Source organism: Panthera leo, chromosome E1 (genome assembly GCF_018350215.1).
Source record: "Panthera leo isolate Ple1 chromosome E1, P.leo_Ple1_pat1.1, whole genome shotgun sequence".
Classification (NCBI taxonomy): domain Eukaryota; kingdom Metazoa; phylum Chordata; class Mammalia; order Carnivora; family Felidae; genus Panthera; species Panthera leo.
Window position 1 is genome coordinate 30005228 of NC_056692.1, and position 21024 is coordinate 30026251.

Consider the following 21024-nt stretch of genomic DNA (forward strand, 5'->3'; position numbering starts at 1 on the left):
AGAAAGAAAAACAGAGGAAGAATCAAAAGGAAAGTTAAAGAGGTTGTAATAATAGTACTTTTAAAGAAGGCTTTAAAGATTCACCCCGTTAACTTTTAGCCCCATTTCTATTATTCCCGTCTTCCCTTGCAGACACTGGCACAGCCCCTTTCTTTCTGGCCTACTTCTTCTGTCTCCAGACTTCTGTCCCACTTCCCTTTCTTCTCTCCATCCCAGAGTCTGAACCCCCATGACAGCAGGCCCATGAAGGGCTGAATGGGGTGCTCTGGTCACTTTGTAAGATGGCTCAGTGCAGAGCTTTTTCAAGGACCGCATATGCCAAGTACTCAAAGTAATTCTTCTATGGCATTGTCAGACTTGCCGGATGCACCTCGCAGGAGAGGGAGGCATTGAATGGATTTAGAGGCTCAATGGCTTATTCACTTCATTCAGTATTTGGGGGAAAATCCAAGACTTTGCTCAGAGAGGATTAAAAGGACTGCAACGAGCACTCTCCATCAGTGCTGCCCGCCTAGCTAGGTCAGCCTCCTCCTTGTTTGAAAGGAGGTCACAAAACCTTGCTGATGTCTCCGTTCCTCAACGTTCGAACTCAGTGTATCAAACACAACCAGAGCTAGTTATTCTAAGTGATTTACCTGCGACATCAAGGAAATGTAGGGATTTTTCTGTAACAGTCCCACTCTAAAATGCATTTCCTTCTCAAATGAACACACGTGTGCACACACACACACACACACACACATACACACACACACACAACCCTCGCTACATAGTCACCATCTCTTCCAGATATGTAAGTGAGAAAATCAAGTGCTTAGGAGCATTTACACTTCATCAACCAAGTATTAATTTAGTGCAATGTGGCATATGGACAGGAGAAATTGTGGCTATTTTAACTGACTGAAACAAAACCACACAGGCGGAAAAGAGTTACATGTAACCTAGTGAAACACACTTGTCCTTGAACAAGAAGAGTTTATTTTGAGCTTGGCAGGACTGAGTGGTTGAGACAGAGTAGATTCCTGCGTGAGAAGGCATCAGGCGTCACACAAAGACCCCAGGCTTAGACAGGAGTGGTTTTGAGCTCTGCCTGAAAAAGAATCACTGCTGCTTTCCATTAACCTGAAATCATTCCCCTCTTCCTTTCTCCACACCAGTACCTTTATCTGCAGCACCCCTGCCTGGTAGGCCCTGAGGTTCAAGGTGCTGTCGAAAGCGGCAGATAAGGAAGGTGAACTCTCGGGTCCACTGCAGGAAAAAGTCTAGGATATTGGAAATGAAATGCCAGTGAGGGTCAGGAGACGCAGATAAAAGGTTTGCTACTTGTCAGCGGTGAAGCTCTGGCAAGTCACCTGACTTCTGAGTCTCAATTTTCTCATGTAAAAAATGGAATTAATAGTAGTCACCCTGCAAAAGGCCTGAATAGATACATCACAACAGAAGGTTTACAAATGGCCAGTAAGCACACGAAAAGGTGCTCAACTTGAATAGTCATCAGAGAATTGCAGAATAAAACTACCATGAGATACCAGTGTATGCCCACGAGAATGGCAGACATCCAATGTCGGTGGGGGTGTGGAACAACTGGAACGCACATAGATGGTTGATGGGAGTGTGAAACGGTATAATAACCTTAGAGAACTGTTTGGCAAGTTTTTACAAAATTAAATACAACGTGCCTTATGATTCAGCAATTCTGCTTTGGGTTTTACCCAAAAGAGAGGAAAAGAAATACCCACAGAAAGAATTGTACAAGAATATTTATAGCAGCTTTGGTCAAAATCACCAATCTGGAAACAGTTGGAATGTCATCAATAGAATAATGGATGCATAAACTGTGCTATACTTATTCTATGGAATATTACTCAATAATAAAAAGGAATGAACTATGGAGCCACATAACAATGTGACTGAATGAATCACAAAAAAAAAAAAAAAAAAAAAAAAAAAAAACCAAAAAAAACCCACCAACACCACAACAACATTATGTTGAGCAAAAGAAGCCAGACACAATAGAATACTTACAACATGATGGCATGTCTGTGAAGATATTTGGCAAACTGATCACAATAGGGATAGAAATCAAAACAGTGGTTGCCTAGGCCTGGGGAATGGGAATAGCTGACTGGATGGTAGTAGAAGGAAACCACCGGGCATGTTGGAAATGTTCTATATTTGATTGAGGTTGTCAGGAGGGTGTATTCAATTATTGAAACATATCTAACCAAACACTTAAAATCTATTCATTTTATTGTATGTAAATTTAAAGAAATAAATGTCTGCTCTAGCTACCTTACAGAGATGTTGGAAGGCTGAATGAGAAGGTGAATAGAAATGCCATGTAAATCTGCATTGTTGTTGTTCAATAGATAAAACCAAGCACAGACCATATTATGGACAGGCATATGGAAGCCAGGTGCAGATCCCAGGATGTGAACCCAGGCTCCAGCCCAAGGACCAAGCCCGTGCTACCAGCCCATGTGATGTCTTTGTGAGAATAAGAAAAGCAAAGCTCTTCTTTTCCCCCTCACTGTGACCCACTGCTTAGAGAGCAGAGATTGGCTGAATGTCACCAACATTTTACCCACTGGGCCAGGCCTGTTTGTACCAGGAACAATCTGCATGGCTCTATACGAGGGCTCTCTTCAAGGCCTTTGTACATACTGTTCCATTTGTCCGTGTCACAAGACTGGCTCTCTTTGACACTTCAGATCTTGGTTTAAATGCCATTTCCTTATGGAGGAAATATTCCGCCCTCAACCCCATGAGTCTTTATCTCAACACCTTTGGGCCTAGAAGCACCAGCCATAATTTGTAATTAGTATTTCCTTTCCTGGTCTTTCTCTGTCTCCTCCTTCTACACTATGTTTTCCATAGGGGCAGGGAGCCCACCTCTTGGTGAACAAGAGGTATAATACCCCAGGGTATAGAAGAGTGCCTAGCACATGGCAGATGATTTACAAATGTTTGTTGAGTGACACGGTCTGATAGAAGTTTGGGGAGGTAGGAAGTTGAAAGCTAGTGACTTTCCCAGTGGGTGATCAGGTAGGGATACACTTGGCTATATAACTGGAGACCCGCAGGGAAAAAGGTTTCAGGGAGGACCATGGGAGGCCAGAGACCTGGCAGCTAGGATGGCTGGGATTAGGAGTAAGACACCAAGAATGGGTAATAACATCAACGTACAAAAAACAATATTTTGGTGTCAAATTTTTATATTTTACAATAATAACATTTTGCTAACGTGCTCTTGATTGGCCATAAGATTTTTCTAGCTTGCTTTTCTGGAAATTCATTTTTTTTTTGGTCATCAAGATTTATAATTTTAGTAACTTTATTTTCAGTTGGTATAACTGAAAGCAAATCAGTTATTAAGCTTATTCTTGGCAAATGCAAGATCATAGATACTTTTTGATAATTTTTGATTTTGAGAGGATCTTTCTGTTGATACAGTTATTACTGGACCTGTTAAGAGTATTTTAGAAGTATTAATAATAATTAGATAAATTTTTTATAATTTTGAAATATCCTTTTTAGTATATCTACAGCTGATGATTCTTGCAGAACCATTTTTCTGAAGATTCAGCTCTTTAAACAAGTTCATTTTGAATAAATATAAACTCAATTTTGAATGTAAATGTATACAGTGGCCTTTTAATATTTCCGCTGACATTTCCTGAAACTTGTGTAGGTCATATAAGAAACTGAAACTGGGGCTTGGGTGCCTGGGTGGCTCAGTGGGTTGAGTGTCCGACTTTGGCTCAGGTCACGATCTCACAGCTTGTGAGTTCAAACCCCACGTCAGGCTCTGTGCTGACAGTTCAGAGCCTGGAGCCTGCTTCGGATTCTGTATTTCCCTCTCTCTCTGCCCCAACCCACTCACATTCTGTCCCTGTCTCTCTCAAAAATAAATAAACATTAAAAAAAAAAAAGAAACTAAAAGTGGGGCTATCATTACAGATATTTAAAAGAATAATAAGGAAATGCAATGAATAATTCTACAAATAGAAATTTTACAACTTAGATGAAATAGACCACTTTTTCAAAAAACCCAGACTACTGCAATTGCCAATATGAAACAAGTCACTTGAATAGTCCTTTAATTGTTAGGGAAATTCATTCATAATTTTAAAACACCCAAAAAAGAAATCTCCAGGCCCAGGTGGTTTCGCTGGAGAATTTTACCAAATATTTAAAGGAAAATTAACACCAATTTTACACAATCTCTTGCAGAACATAGAAGAGGGGAGAATGCATCCCGATTCATCTTATGAAACTAATATTTACCCTGGCAAAGAAAACAAAGACAGTGCCAAAAATAAGACCACACACTACTATTCCTCATAAATATTATTGTAAAAATCATTAACCAAAGCGTCCGACTTCAGCCAGGTCACGATCTCACGGTCTGTGAGTTCGAGCCCCGCGTCGGGCTCTGGGCTGATGGCTCGGAGCCTGGAGCCTGTTTCCGATTCTGTGTCTCCCTCTCTCTCTGCCCCTCCCCCGTTCATGCTCTGTCTCTCTCTGTCCCAAAAATAAATAAAAAACGTTGAAAAAAAAATTAAAAAAAATCATTAACCAAATATTAACAATAGAATCCAACAATATATAAAAGAATTAATTATACACCATGACCAAGTGGCATGTATTCAAGGCATGCAAGGCTGGTTCAATATTTGAAAATCAATCAATGTAATTCATCATATCAACAGACTAAAGAAAAAAAAAACCTCACATTATCATTTCAATTGATGCAGAAAAAGTGTTAGGCAATATTCAACACTCATTCATGATTATTACTCTAAGAAAGATAGTATTAGAGGGAGCATCCTCAGCTTAATAAAGAATATCTACCAAGAAATCTATGTCTAACATGATAGTAAATGTTGAAAGACTGAATGCTTTCCCCCTGAGATCCGGGGCACATCATGGATGTCAGCTCTCATTGTTCCTCTTTATCACAGTACTGGGATTCTTTTTTTTTTTTTTTTAACTTTTTTAAAGGTTTATTTATTTATTTTGAGAGGTGGAGAGGGGCAGAGAGAGGGAGAGAGAGACTCTCAAGCAGGCTACGCACTGTCAGTGCAAAGCCCAACATGGGGCTCAAACCCACGAACCATGAGATCATAACCTAAGCTGAAATTAAGAGTCAGATGTTTAACTGACTGAGCCACCCAGGTGCCCCAGTACTGGGAGTTCTTGTAGTAAGAAGTGTATGTAGTAAAGCAAGGAGAGAAAATAAGACATACAGATACAAAAGGAAGAACTGAAAGTGTCCTTATTTGCAGACAAAATGATTATCTACATAGACAGTGCCAAGGAATCTACAAAAGATTCCTAGCACTAGTAAGTGAATTCAACAAAGATACAGGATACGAAAGGAACACACAAAACTTAATTGTATTTCTGTATACTTGCAATAAATGTATAGACACTGAATTTAAAACTGCAATACCATTTGCAGTTTGCCCTAGAAATGAAATCTTAGGTATAAGTCTAAAAATCATGTACAGGATCTGTATGCTGACTATAAAACACTGATGTAAAAAATCAAAGATCTTAATAAATGGAGAGACATAACATATCCATGGATTAGAAGATACAACATAGTCAAGATGCCAATTCTCCCCAAGTTGACATCTAGTTTTAATACAATTCCTACCAAAGTCTCAGCAAGAATTTTTGTAGGTAGAGGGCAGATTTTTCTAAAACATAGGTAGGAGGCAAAGGAATTAGGGTACGTTCAACAATTCTGAAAAAGGAAACTAAGCTGGGAAGAGCCAGTCTACTCAATTTCAAGACTTATTATCTAACTGCAGTGATGAAAACTGTGTGGTACTGGCAGAGGGAGAGGCGCATAGATCGATGGGACAGAATAAATAAATTAGAAACTAACCTACACAAATATGCCCAACTGGGTTCCTCTGACAAAGTTGCAAAAGTAACCAACAGAGGGAGGATAGCCTTTCAATGAGTTGTGCTGAAGCAGATAAACATCTATAGAAAAAAAAAAAAAAAAAGGAAAGAAGGAAAAAAGAAAAAAAAATAAAAGAAACTTGACCTAAGCCTCACACTTGATACAATCATGAGCTAAAATGTAACATGTAAACCATAACCCTCTAGAAACACAGAGGAGAAAGTCTTCAGGATCTAGGACTCGGCAAAGAGTTCTTAGACTTGATGCCAAAAGCACACTCCATAAAATGAAAAACTGATAAACTGGGCTTCATCCAAATGAAATTTTGCTTTGTGAAAGGATGAAAAGACAAGCTGCAGAATGGGGAAAGAGATTTCCTAGCCGCGTATCTGACAAAGAACTGGTATCCAGAATACACAAAGAATTCTCAAATGGGCAAAAGATATAAAGAGACATTTTACCAAAGGGGATATTCAGATGGCAAATAAGCCATAAACACATGATATTATACTCACCATCATTAGCCATTAGGGGAACACACAATGAGAGGCCACTACAAACCAAGCAGAATGGCTAAAATAAAAAAATAGTGACAACACCAAATGGTGGCAAGGATGCAGAGAAAGTGGATTACTCATGGTGCCAGTGGGGATGTAAAATGGTATAGTCACTCTGGAAAACTGGGAATTTCTTAAAGCGCTAACCATGCAAATGACCTATGTCCCAGCAATTGCACTACTTAGGCATTTATCTTAGAGAGATGAAGACTAGTTTTGGCACATGTACACGAACGTCTATAGCAGCTGTATTTATAATAGCCCCAAACTAGGAATAAACTAGATATTCTTCAATGGAAAGATGGTTAAACAAATAGCCATAATATGGAATACTACTCAGCAATAATAAGGAACAGACTTCTGGGGCGCCTGGGTGGCTCAGTCGGTTGAGCGTCCAGCTTCGGCTCAGGTCATGATCTCATGGCTTGTGAGTTCGAGCCCCGCATTGGGCTCTGTGCTGACAGCTCAGAGCCTGGAGCCTGCTTCTGATTCTGTGTCTCCTACTCTCTCTGCCCCTCCCCAGCTCATGCTCTGTCTCTCCCTCTCTCTCTCTCTCAATAATAAATGTAAAAAAAAAAATTAAAATAAGGAACAGACTTTGGATACACATGACAACCTAGGTAAATTTCTAAAGAATTATGCTGAGTAAAAAAAGTCAGTCTTAAATGGTTACATACTGTATTATTCCATTTATAGGACATTCTTGAAATGCAAAAATATTAAAATGGAGAAGAGATTAGTAGTTGTCAGGGGTTAAGGAGGGAGTGGGTGTGGTTATAAAACTAAAGGGCAACGGCAAGGATCTTTGTGGTGACAGAAGTGTTCTGTTTTTTTTTTTTTTTAATTTTTTAAATGTTTATTTATTTTTGACAGAGAGAGAAAGAGAGAGAGAGTGAGTGAGAGAGAGAGAGAGAGAGAGAGAGAGTATGAGTGGAGGAGGGGCAGAGAGAGAAGGAGACCCAGAATTTGAAGCAGGATCCAGGCCCTGAGCTGTCAGCACAGAGCCCGATGTGGCACTCAAACTCACAAACTGCAAGATCATGACCTGAGCCGAAGTCAGATGCTCAACCGACTGAGCCACCCAGGCGCCCTAGAAGTGTTCTGTTTCTTGACTGTGTCAATATCAGTATCCTGATACTGATATTGTTGTCATAAGATGCAAGATGTTATAATCAGAGAAAACTTTGGGATCTCCTTGTGTTATTTCTTACAATAGCATCTGAACCTACAGTTATTTCAAAATTAAAAGTTTAAATTTTTTCTTAATGTTTATTTATTTTGAGAGAGAGACAGAATGCAAGTGGGTCAGGGGCAGAGAGAGAGGGAGACACAGAAGCTTGAAGCAGGCTCCAGGCTCTGAGCTGTCAGCACAGAGTCCCACGCGGGGCTTGAACCCATGAACTGTGAGATCATGACCTGAGCCGAAGTCCGACGCTCAACCGACTGAGCCACCCAGGTGCCCACCAAATTAAAAGTTTAGTTAGGGGCGCCTGGGTGGTTCAGTTGGTTAAGCTAGTGATTCTTGATTTCGGCTCAAGTCACAATCTCACAGTTGTGAGATCAAGCCCCACACTGGGCTCTGCGCTGCTTGAGATTCTCTCTCTCCCTTCCCCTCTGCCCATTTCCCCTGCTTGCATTCTCTCTCTCTCTCTCTCTCTTAAAAATAATATTTATGATTAAAAAGTTGATCAGCTGTGAAAATAGTCTGCTTCAGTTGTCTGATATTTAACCTCCATCAGTGCTTCTGTGGTATGAAAGCAGACGCAAGCACAGAGGACCGGTTCTGGTAACACCGTGCCTATGTCTACCTGGAGGGCAGCAAGCTGGTGCAGAAGGGCAGAGAGATTTTGTACAAACAAGTTTTCTAGTGGCGTGAGGGTATGTTACCTGACATACTGCTTACCCAGGATCTAGTGCAGGGCTTTGCACAAAATTAAAAATCAGTAAGTAGCTACTGAAGGTAATATTGAATAAAAGGATACTTTCAGAAATCTGCTGTTTTTGCCTCAGAGTTGGACTGTTTGCTTGTTCCTCAAATCTAATGGAATTGTTGGCCCTCAGATTCCCTAGCAGTGACAAGGCAAAGATAAAGTTACTTGTCTGAAAATTTGGTATGCAACTCACTCAGCAATCAAAGGAACTAGAAAGCCAAAGGAAGCCAAAGCGAGCCAAAGCAAGTGGTCTTGTAGAGTAGACAGAGCATGGGTTGTGAATTCTTTCACCCAACAAATCCATTCCAGAGACATTATCCTGCAGTTATCCGTCCGCAAATGTGCAATTGCATATAAACAGTGCACATTTCATTGCTTCTGGTTGCCAAAAGTTGGAAAAAAAAATATTCAATAGATTTAAATATACCATGACAATCCTCATAATGAAATACCATGCAACTATTAAAAAGGATCTGGTGCATAGGTATTATTGACACAGAAAGATACTCAAGAAAAAAATTTAAAAGCAAGTTCTAGAACAGTTCTAATTTTTTTGTATAAAAAATGTATACGTATGTCTCTAGGTTTAGTAGTATATACTAAAAAAATAGGAAAAAAATGTACTCTGTGCTATGAACATGGTTATCTTGGGAGAAAGTAGGATTATGAGGGACTTTAACTCAGTTCTCTATTTCTGTATGTTTGAATAGGTTATACTGATATCGATAACTTCTGTAAATCACACAAAGGTGTTTTCTTTCCAATTTTTTTAAATGTTTATTTATTATTGAGAGACAGAGACAGAGCATGAGCAGGGGAGGGGCAGAGAGAGAGGGAGACACAGGATCCGAAGCAGGCTCCAGGCTCTGAGTTGTCAGCACAGAGCCCGACGCAGGGCTGGAACTCGTCAACTGCGAGATCATGACCTGAGCCGAAGTCGGATGCTCAGCCTACTGAACCACCCAGGGGCCCCCAAAGGTGTTTTTCTTTTAGTGATGGAAGATGGCCCTTGGGAGTTTGAAAGACTTGTGTTTGAAGTTCAACACTTCCATTAACTATAAATTTGGACAACTTACTTCATCTCTCCAATAAGTATGTTTAGGGGCCCCACTTTCCTTGTCTGTAAAATGGGGATAATCCTACTTACCTTACAAAGTTATCATGTGAATTCAGTGAAGAAAAACAAACATTTGATCTGGGGCCTGGCTCAAAGCAGTTAATTTATAAAATACAATTTGTTTGCATTTGCCACTGCCTCGGCTGTGGGAGAGTGACAGATTTCTGATTAGGGCCCTTGTCTACAACTTCTCAACTGTAGAAAATATTTATAGCCATAAGGCCTGTTGACTCATTGAATTTCCAAGACTGGCTACTTCCTGTCAGGTGTTTCCTGTTCTCATCCAAGACCCAAAATAAAAGCAATATGCAGTTTCAATACCCAGGTTTGGTGTTCGTGGTCTGTAGACATGCCCTTCCTTCACCCTTCATTCAGCCACCCAGATCCAGGATTTCACTGTCGCACATCTACTGGCAAGCTAGCTCAGTGTAGACAGAAGTCCTTCAAAACTCTGAATCTTCATCATCTAACGAGCTCAGCTCTTCTGCACTGATGGCAAAGCTATCAGGGCATTGCTTGACGGGACTTCTTACCTGTAACTTTGAGAGATGAGAAAAGTCCGCACGAGAAAGCCTCAGGTTGGGCCATTAATTATATTACCCACTTCTAATGTCATATGGTGAAAGTGGGATGAGGTAAGCCGGCATTTTAGGGCATTTTGAATTAAACTGAGCCATTATGATTGTGTCCTACATTATTATATGCTGTGTACTGGGAGACTCTGTGATCCTTCGTGTCCAGAAAGAGGCACTCCAATCCAGCAGTGAGCAGGCTGCCAGAAAGGAGCCGGACCAGAGTTTAACTCAAGCTGATTGGTAGAAGAGGCGACAAATCTGGATCTGATGCAGGTCAAACAAGCCTAGATAGTCCCTCTCATGGCCGAGGTGCGACACTAATGCATGGCTCATTTCTGCCTGTGCTGTGGATGTCTGGGGATTATATGAGCCCTTTTGATGACAGCAAACCCACTAACTCTGGAGGAATGCCATCTTTACGAAACTTTGTGAGAACACTTCCTATGGCTGTTGATACATGCCGCTGGCTCCTGTTTTCTCTCTCTAGGGATGATGTGGAAAACTAGATTAGAAAACAATTACCGTGTTTTAGAATTAGTGGTTTCAATTCTTTCAGACTGCTTGTGTGCATGAGCTTCCGGTGCTGAACTCTGGGATTTGATTAGGGTGGAGGGACCCAAAATCTGAGGAGCAGACCTCCCAATTCGGAAGTACGGATAGGGGGCTCTCAGCCTGATGGACAAACAGTCAGATACCTGAGGACTCTATCACAACACCCTGCCGATTATTGCCATCTGCCTGTGAAACTGATGTTTCTCTTGCCCTCAGAGCCCTGCAGGAACAGCAAGGGAAGATGTCATTTTTGCAAACGCATAGCTTCTCGAGCTTGGTATCTGACCCATCAATACTGACCTTGGGACTTGCAGTTTGATTCATTTTCTTAAAAAAAAAAAAACAACAAAACGCAATTTCCTGTGTCTAAGGAGGGGGGAAAGGTTAAAAAATATCATTATAAAGGCTCCAAAGATTTTTAGGACATCAAATTGCTCTGACAAACCATTTTTATGAGTTAAGTGTAAAGGAAACAGAAACATACGGATTAAATTTCCCTTAAAATACACATGGGCTTAAAAATTAAGGGGGAAAGAAGGACTTGGCAATGTGGGTTTCAGACTTTGCCAAACCCCAACTCCTGAGAAATAACTTGAGATGCTTGACGAACCCAAAAAGCAGCTGGGTTTGCCCTGTGCCCTCACTGAGCGACATCTAGAGTCCCATGTGATTGGAAGCTGTGTAACTGAAATATGCTAATTTATAAAGTCATGCTCTGATTCTTCAAACTCCCCCAAACAGTCCCTGTTCATAAAATTTCTCCCTGAAGGCCTCGTCCTCCTCAGGGTTCTCCTTGTATCCAGGCAAAATCACAGACCAGCATTATAATTCCCATTTCATGGATGAAAACATCCGAGCTCGATGAGGTTTAAACGAGATGGTTGGTGGCAGCTTTCTCAAGACAGAAAATTTACCCATATGCACCCCACACCTGCCTTGGGAATAAAAGAAAGTCACTGGTTCATTAAGTTCTATAATGGATTCATAGACAGATGGCCAGTATAAACCCCCCGTCGAGCACTGAGAATTCAGAGCAGTGTGTATGAATTTGTATGGTATTCATTCATTCGTACATTCCATAAACAAATGCTTATGGAACACAAATGCACTACTGGGATCACAAAAGAGAACAGGAGAAGGAGCAGCTAACAGTTCTTGGGGTTTTCTATGTGCGGGAGATTGTGATAGCCCCTTACCGTGAGCGCAGTGTCCTGGTTAATGCTCACTTGAACATTCAGAGGTCTGTACTATGACTATCCCTGTTTTACAGAAGAGGACGGAGGCACAGTGGGATTTAGTTAATTTGCCTAAGATTGCCTAGAAAGGGCAGATCTAGGATTCAAAGCCACGATTGGTGTTAAAGACACAGGGATTCTGCCTTCAAGGAAACCTAGCACCTTCTGGGCAAGCTAAGACATACGTATTCAAATGTAAATATAATAAAGAGTGATAAACGTCCCAGAGACATTCAGAGCACGGAAGCATTAGCTTGTACTGAGATCAGGAAGGCTTTGTGTAGAAGGCAGCACTTGCATATGATTTTAAAAGATGGGTAAGATCCGAATACCAGGGGAGAGGTCAGAGTCATTCCTGCCTGGAGAACATCTGAGAGAGACGAGGGAAGAGAGAAGGAAGCCTAGGCACAACAGGAGGTCCTGCAGAGATGCACAGAAATCATACCAGAGGCACCTTTGACTCAGGCAAGTGCAATTATGTACCATCAACCGAAACAAAAGAAAACAAACCCTCCAAAATAAATTGCTCGGGCCATTTCATCTGTCATTGCCTAGAAAAATGAGTAGAAGACAGGAGGAAAAGCCTGTTACTTCCTCAGCTGGTTCTGACTCTGAGAACCTCTCGTGATGTGAGCACCTCACAGCGCGAAGTGATTCTGGAGAAGAAAGGTGGACGTTTTTGCACAACAGAGCCCCTAACCATGTTAGCTAGTACTCAGGTGATTAGCTAAGTTCCAGGGCTTAACAGTCTATGCTACTGTTACTGACAGGGAGCGATTTTGGTCATCTGTGACATTTAATTGCTGATTTTAGAACTTAAACCCCCTGTATAAAATGCAAATCCACTATATGTGCTTACTTTGTAAATTGTAAATGAACCCTTGAAATTAGAAGGGTCAAGTTGTTTAAAAAAAATTAATCCAAATGAAATGTAAATTGTGCATAAAAATATATTAACCTCTAAATAGATACAACAAGAAATACCCTCCTTCAAAGACCCCAACAATTTGCTCACTTATGACAAACCAGGCATAGAAACTTTGGACAGTTTCCGAAATGCTATCTATTATTAATAGCAGGGGCTTCAAGACCTAAGGGTGGGAAAGTCAGTAAATAGGCAGCGGGGCTGAGAAAGTTTATCAAAGAAAATACAGGGAGGTTGATTTGTCAGAATAAGAAATTAAAGAACAGTGAAGAAAATGCTAATATGGGATGAATTGACATGATACACATGTGACAAATATCTCATAACTTCGCTCCTTTTTCCTCCAAATACAAAAGGTATGCTCATTTTAGAAAAAGTAGGATATATATTTTTCAAAAATGCAAAAGATAAATAGGGGAAAGCAAAAAGCACCCATAATCCTGTCAGAGAGAAAACCGGTGTATCCTTTTGTGTATTTTCTATCCACGTATATATCTTCTACATATTTATGTGAATCCATGCTCTGTATCAGTGGTTCTCAAACTTTAACTTATATCAATTTCACCTGGCTACTAAGACATGCACTGGTGTGGGCTCACTTCCCAAGTCTCTGATAGCAGGTCTGGGCGGGGCCGGGGAATGTGCATTTCCATCAGGTTTATAGATGTCGCTGCAGCCGGCTGCCTGTGGGCTGGGGACCACACTCCGAGTGAGATCCGTTGCTCTGTGAGCTTTTGATTCTTGCTCTTTTCACTTCATATTAGAAAATACCTTTTCTCAAGGCTGTGTAATATTTTATTACGTGATTTGTTAACTGTGCCCTATTGTTGAACCCACTGATTGGAGGAGGTCATATTTTTAAGAAACAATGCTAAGGTGAGTAAGATGTACCTGTAGCCTTGAGACCGAGGAGGGAGCACATCTAAGGCTGTGGGAGACAAAGAAACGTTGACACTCTTACGGTTACTTTGGATTTTAGAGCATCATGAATGCGCACACCACCGAAAGGAAGGGTCCCGAGTGAATCATTTCAGGTGCGCAGCAAGGACCTCACAGGCCTCGGGGGGCTGTGTCTTCTGAGACGGGCCCATCGGTTCGTCTGAAATATGCAGAGGGAGAGAAGCAAGACAAGAGCCTAAGAGGCCGACGTCTGATCCGCAACCGGCTAAAAATCTAGCTCCAGGGGCAGCCTGATAAGCTCAGGGTTCCGCAGGGACCTCTGACGGGCGCCCCCAGCGAGCAGGCTCTGAGCACGAATAGCAGCGCCGTGGGGCGCGCTCTGGCCCTCCTGCCTCCTCCTCCTCGGCACCAGCAACACAAACAGTTAAACCGCCAGCGGCTCCCAAACAGTGGTTTCCGCCCTCAGCGACTGCCAGCCCCTGCAGGCTCACCGCACGCAGCCTCGGAGGTCTGGCTCCCAGCGCCTCTCTGCCCGACGCCAGAACAATGAGAGAGGGAACTGCGGCCGCCGCAGAGCTGCGGGGCCCACGGTCCGCTGCGGCCTCCCCGGCCCACGGGTGCCCCTCGCCCCGCGCCTCCGCCTGGCTTCTCACCCCGGGACGTCCCCCGGACGCTCGCGGGCGTCCACATTCTCTAGTTGGCTCATCGTCTGGTACTGTCCCCGAGGAAGAATGCTAATCACGGTGACTGGTGGCACTAATCACTGCGGGTGAACCCGGGAAAATAAGAGTCACGGTGGGACCCATTGTTGCTTGAACGGCGGTATTTACCAAGCACGCTGTAGATGTTATATTATCTAATCTAATCCTCACATTGGCCCTAGGAGCTCAGCACTACCACTCTTCCCGTTTGTACCAACAAAGAAATAAATGGAGGACCAGAGAGGTTGAACCACTTGCCCAATGCCGCTCAGCAGACAAGGGAGGGAGGTGGACTTAAACCCAAATCTATCGGACTCAAAAGTCCATGTTCCTTATCACCACTCTAATCAGCTTTTTAAAGGAAGGTATCTAATATTTGTTTAATCTTCTCTTCATCAGATTCATATAAATGCCAGAGAAGGCCAAGCATTTTACTTTTTTAGAGAATCTTCAATGGGAGGGTAGATTGCTAATAGCTTATTTTAAATGTTTGTTTTTTTATTTTTATTAGAGAGTGTGTGTGTGTGTGTAAGAGCAGGGGAGGGGTAGAGGGAGAGAGAGAATCTTAAGTAGGTTCCACACTCAGAGTGGAGCCTGACATGGGACTCAAACCTACAACTCTGGGATCATGACCGGAGCTGAAATCAAGAGTTCGACACTCAACTGACTGAACCGCCCAGGTGTGCCCTAATAGCTTATTTTAAATCAGCCAGGAGAAAGTCCCCTGATTTCCTGGGTTATTGGTTCACCACCCATGGTACTGAGATCATAGGAAGGGTGTGGGCGTAGTGTACAAGGGACTCTGAGTTATCCCATCAGTTAGAGGTTTCAAGAGAAGTTTCTATCCTATTAAGATAAACTGAATTTTTTAAATCTATAATTTTAGTATTGATATATATATGATATATGATATGATATATATTAGTATCGATATTAGTATTGATACATATGTCATATATATATATGGTAGTACTAAGGACTAATATATACACGTATATACTTAACATATATACATATATGTGTACATATAACTAAATATACAGTATGTGTCTATGTTACTAAATATACATTACTAAATACATAATGTGTATCGATTACTAAACATATACGTTAATAAATGTATAAAGAGAGCTATCTTTATATCATGGTGGGACCCACATTTCTTCATGGAGCATAGAATAGTGGTTCTCAAACATTTGTGTGCATTGGAATCACCTGGAGGGTCTGTTAAACCAGACTAGTGGGTGGGGGGGGGGGAGGGGGGTACCTGGGTGGCTCAGTCGGTTAAGCATCCGACTTCGCCTTGGGTCATGATCTCACAGTTCGTGAGTTCAAGCCCAGTGTCAGGCTCTGTGCTGACAGCTCACAGCCTGGAGCCTGCTTTGGATTCTGTGCCTCCCCCTGTCTCTGCCTCTCCCCACTCACCCTCTGTCTGTCTCTCTCAAAAATAAACATTAAAAAAATTTAAAACAAACAAACAAACAAACAAAACACTAAACCAGTGGGCCCCACCCCCCGTTTCTGAGTCAGGAATGCTGAGTAGGGCCCAGGGAGCTGCATTTCTAACAGGTTCCCAGGCGATGCTGATATTGCCCATCTGGGAGCGCCCCTGAGAATGGCTGGAGAGGAGGATATGCTGCAGCTTGGCCTTACGGAGAAAGAAGCCTCTGCCACGTTGTTTCAAAGGGGTTTGCATGCCACACTGCCTTCTGCTAAAATGATGGATTAGAGATGTGACCAGAGAGACGGTCACCCGGAGGACTGGGCCCATGTCAAACTGGGTCTTCCACATCATGAAACAGGGGGCTTCCCAAGGAACGCCTGTGGCACTTGAAGCCCCAGGGGTGATCGTTAACAGATAAAAGCCAGAGGAAGCCTGGTGTTTTCTGATAGTCTCCTCTCTTATCAATAAGGGGAAAAGACATTGGCTTCTTTGTTACTTGATGTGATTTTAGAGATGGTTGCAAACAAACAGTCATTTTCTGCAGCTGTCCTAGGAATTGGAGTTCGCTCCTGTGGCTGGAAAGATTATGTGCCCTTGCTAAAACTGTGACTGCTTTCCCAGATTCACCCATCAAAATGCCCTGTGAAAGATGACCCTGCCCCCCTGATGGCTCAGGCTTGTCCAATGTGCATTGCTTCTGGAAGTTTCTTAGCATATTGGAGTAGAGGGAGCTTAAAATCAGTGTTCACTCAGTAACATTTTCATCTAAATTGATGGGTTTAGCTCTGTGGCAGAAAATTCCTGCCAGACTTGGGCTGTCCCTGAATGACACGGCCATATACAAGCAGGTCAGGCCCTTGCTCCCATTTGAAATTTTTTGGGTCTTGCTTTGTGTCTTTTCTGTAGCAAAACAGCATACGCAATGCTGTACTAGGCTACACAGTCTGTATTTCCCAAGAATCAAATCCTCAAACCTCTACTATCCCTTCCTAGGATAGAGAAAGCCAGGCTAACTTCCAACCTCGAATTCTGAGAGCAAACCAGAGGGCCAGAAAATGTCAGTCTGTTTTCTTCTTTGATAAGCTTCCTTGGCAAAGTGGGACGACCTGAATTACGGTGTGGCCCTCGGCCCAAGAATCTTGAAGTCGGCTTCTGGCTTCCCCCATCTCTAGCCTCTTTTCAGGCAGTGGTGTGTGGCCCACAGTGCTGTAGATCAATCACTCGGTTTCCAGAGGCAATCATGCAGTCTCTTTATGATTACGGGTGCTCCCAGAGGAAGGGAAACAGCCACAGATAACCCTAAACAGAGCTGACCCAGAGCTGTGTGCTTTGGGAAGGCATTATTCGGTTTCTTTATATAGCTATTTTGCCTTTCTAGCTGATAACAAATTTTTGCTCCCTGAGTACATAAGGCCTCATGGCGGGGAGGTAGACCAGCAATTTGCTAATTAGAGAAGAAAACAAAGCCTGGAGTTTCAGGAAAAGCCAACTGACTATGTCTATTAAGGATGCTCCCCTTGCTGGGAGAATCTGCCAGGTGGCTAAACCACCGGAACATGTTTCTGCCTGGAATGTTAAAAAGGGAGCTTGGGGGCCTCCAGTACAAAGGCCTTCAGTCCGTTCCCTGGAGCCCTGGAGAGGGCTGGAGGCTCCGGGACTACAAAGGATGAATAAGGCCCAGCTCTTACCCCCAAGGAGCTGAAGGGCCAACACATTCACTCATTCATCTGCCAAATATTTACTGAATTCTTAGAATGTACCAGGGAGATTGTTTTGGTAATAAAATCTCAGAGTAGGGACAGACTCTAGATCAGGGATCAGAAGTCTTGCGGGGAGCAGCGTCTTTTCTGTGCTGCCCTTGTCAGATCGTCGCCTGACCTCTGACCACATCTTGGGGTGGGAGGCTGTCACTGTGTGGCAGGTGATCCCACTGCTCCACGGTCATCGTGGCTCAAAGGCTCGCTCTGTGCTGTACTGAATTCCTTATCTGCCTTCTTCTGTCTTAGCCCAGATGAGACCAATGTCTACTTGGAAGAATACTGTAGGACTCATTAACCCTGCCTGCCCACCTGAAGCCCGCTCTCCCCTTCCCTTAAAATAACCACACACACAAATCCACACATGCCAAACCCCAAACGCTGCTGGCTTTGTTTTTGCATCTGTGCTTGGCAGAGCTGCTGGTGGTATATGTGTGATACACTGAGTTTAAAAGAGGGTAGAGAAGAAGATGGGGGTGTGTACGTTTGGCTCCGCGCCTAACACTGGACCTGGCATGCGGTAGGTCTTCAGCACCTGTGCATCAAAGGAACAATCAACGGATGAGTGAGCAGGTGACTGACACGAGTGTGAGTTACTAACTAGACTATCCCTTCTTTTATGTTGTGGATCGTGTTTCATACATCATCACACGTCCAGTACCTGAGACAGTACTTGGGCCACCAGTCAGGGTTCAAACATAAGTACTTTATACATAAGTGGATGGGCAGATGGGATTGAAAACCACTGGCATATTCAGTGCGAGCTGAATAAGTGTGTGAACGAACAAAGGAATGAGTGAATGCGCGAATGAATGAAGGTGCACACCACGGGGAGAAGCCTCCCTAGGGATTGTTATTCCACTTCCACTGGAGGACATCACAGTTGCAGCGAGTGGGTGAGAGAAGTATGACCCTGTTTAATAGGGCTGCTGGTTGCCTTCTCAGCATGAGAGGCTCTTTCCTACGGTTGACTCAGCAGCCCAGGCCGTGTGCCTTGGTCCTGTGGTCTCTTCTAACACGCTAGGGTTAGCTAGGTGAGATTTTGTTTTGTTGTGTTTTGTGTTTTAATCAAACTCTGCTTTGCTTAGAGATTCTACATTTATTTGGTTTGCTTTCCAGTTGCTTAAGGGAATGTGGATGTTAGCTAGACAAGGTTACAGATGCTAACAGGGAAACTGTGTGGTTTGGTGAACAGAGGAAAGAAAGGTCTGGAGGAAATAAACAACGCATACTGATGTCTACACTCTTGTCCTCCCAGGACCACCTGGAGACCCACCGCAAACACAGAATAAGAGTGGACACTCCCTTTTCCCCAAAAGGTCTGAATCTGGCACACTCTGGCAGAGCAAGTCTGTTTCCCCCAGGCGTGGTCCTTAGCTTCTCAGAGCCGCAATCTATATAGATGAGACTGCGTGTTGCTTTTGATCACATTACCTCTGTTCCCTGGAAGGTAGCCCTAAGATGGTACAGGATCAAGAGTACTTAAATTTGGTTTGTTTTTCCTCCTGTGATTATTAGATCCTCAGCCTCTGAGTCAGTTCAGCTGTACTCCCCAGGAAACCAAATTTTACTTTGTCCTAGCAAGAATCTGACTCAGCCTCTGCCTCTTTGGAAGGCACTGTGATTTCCATGCCAGTGATGAAAAGGAAAACCAGGGAGGTACAGATGATGCCCACTACTTAGCAACGTATGTTCTCAGCAACATGCTCCTTCTGAGATGCCACCTGGTCGGCTCTCCTGCATTTTGCTGAGATGAAGGGAAAAAAAACCTGACAGCAGCTCTAAAAGAGATAAAGAACTAGTCACAAACTTAGGAGAATTCCATGTGGTTTAGTGGATTAAGAGCCCTCCTCTTAAGTTAATTAGCTGTTGGTTCTTTGTTAAATTAGGGTCATTTGCCAGTTAATTTTCAAGGCAAGTATTTGGCACTAAAAAGGTACTTCAGAGAAATAGATGAACAGACTAGAGAAGTTCAACAGTTGCCTCTGACCATGCGTCAGAAGCTACATCCCATCCTTGCTTCGAAAGAGCCCTGGAGAACTTCTGGATGGTCCATGGGAAGAGCCAGTAGCATGCTGGGTGGCAAAGCTGTCTGCTGGCCCTGCTATTAAGTTCCAAGCCCTGCAGCAAAGGATTATAGGCCAAGTTGGGCAAGAAGTGAAGGCTACCCAAGGCCACTGTAACAGGCAGCTGTCCAGTGTTCAGGTCAGCCCAGCTAGATGAAGCCAAGGTTCAGTTAGCTGGAATAACATCAGGCTTTGGACTAACCGTGCTCTGGGCTAGCACATATCTGGGATTCAGAAGGTCAGTTCTATACAATAGGATATCCCACATCCGTTGACATGGTCTTCACCTGAGTTGATCTGCTCTAGTTGAACATTACTAGTCACGTCAAGCAGGCACTCCCCAATCATATGAGTTTCTTCCAATGTTATGAGAGTGAATATGCCCAGAATAGAAAAATCTCGTATGTTCAGTCAATTAATGGGTTAAAAAAATCCATCCAAGGCCCTTACAGAGGAAAAACCAGACAGGCAATTTAGGAAGACCAAGAACAGATTCTGAAGAGACATGGACATGGAACCAAATTACACATAGACCCTTAAAATGCTCCATTGACAGTCTTCTGGAAACATTTTGCCTCTCAGAAATTATCGACTGTCTGTACAGGGTTTGCTTGGTTCTGGTCATTTCTCAGGACGGGATTGGTCTGTAATGATCCAGACTCTTATGTGCTAACTGGAAATGCTGCTTTTAAGAGGCGAGGGGCATAGTTTTGAAAGATTACCTTCTTTTGCTTCTCTAATTAGGTTGGAAGTATTCAACTCCTTCTATCAAGTCAGTGTTCTCCAAACATTATAGACTTCACAGTTTGGACACTGGAGACAGGCACTCATGAAAGCTTGTCTCCATGTCATTACCTTTCACAGGAGGGAGGAAATGAGATCAGACACTGTTCAAAGAGCAATTTTGATATCAGATATTCCTCCAAGCATCTGCAAATCAATAGAAATTGAGGTGAGAGGGGCTATCAGGAGGCACCAGTGCAATGACTAATGAGACCAGCTACCATCTGCGTAAGCTGGACTGCGGACAGAAAATTTTATACATGTGCTTTGAATTGCTGAGATATCCTTATGTAGAGTACCGGACAGACTCAGCTCTCCCCAGACTTTTGGAAAATTTGGTTTCTATCTCTCCCCAGGTCGAAAAGGGTGGTGTGGTGAGAGAGCTCCGGGTTTGGCTACAACGCAAATGTGCCAATCGAACATAATTCCAAATTCTAAAAAGAGAAAGTAAAAATGTCTACATGAAGGCGTACCTAAATTTGATCTAAAGAGACAGATGCTGGATGTATGTGGCTCCTACATCAATATTTCTTTGGGCACTTCTGGCTTTTAAGAACCCTTTCA

General features: G+C 42.9%; 1 protein-coding gene and 1 long non-coding RNA gene across 2 annotated transcripts in view; both read right to left on the reverse strand.

The window, feature by feature from the left end:
* Window positions 1-21024, reverse strand: part of ANKFN1 (ankyrin repeat and fibronectin type III domain containing 1) — a 299871-nt gene that overhangs the window by 160590 nt on the left and 118257 nt on the right. The window lies entirely within an intron of this gene.
* Window positions 13767-14290, reverse strand: LOC122206532. Its single transcript, XR_006196505.1, has 2 exons — window positions 14201-14290; window positions 13767-13908 (listed from the first exon to the last, which is right to left on the reverse strand). It is a non-coding gene; the product is annotated as an uncharacterized LOC122206532 (long non-coding RNA).